We start from the raw sequence: 426 nt of genomic DNA, 5'->3' as shown, positions 1-426 counted from the left end.
CGGTGGAGCTGTGTCCCCCAGTACAGCCAGTTCCTCCCTGAGCCCCTGCCCTGGTGCCCAGCATGGTTTTCCAGGGCCAGCCAAAAGCCATGCGCTTTTTGCTGGGGTGCAAATTAAAAGCCTCTTTGTGCAAACCCGCAGAGCATAAAGAGGTTTGGAACCTGGGCAGCTCAGCATGGCGACAGGTCAGGGCATAGCTGAACCCCCCCCAACACCTTGCCCTGAGATGGAGTCCGGCTCCCCGGGAACCTCCCCCCGGAGCCGGGGAAGCCAACGCTCCTGCTCTTTCCCACGTGTTATTGCGCTGTGCAAATATTTGCTTTGGAAAGCGCTGCCTTGCCCCGAGCCCCGCAGCCAAGGCCGGCCCTGGCAGGAAGGTCGCTCGCACCGAACGCCGAGGACGGATCCCGCTCAGACGGCAAACCG

This window comes from Charadrius vociferus, unplaced genomic scaffold, assembly GCF_000708025.1.
Source record: "Charadrius vociferus isolate BGI_N301 unplaced genomic scaffold, ASM70802v2 scaffold613, whole genome shotgun sequence".
Classification (NCBI taxonomy): Eukaryota; Metazoa; Chordata; class Aves; order Charadriiformes; family Charadriidae; genus Charadrius; species Charadrius vociferus.
This window is presented reverse-complemented; position numbering follows the sequence as displayed.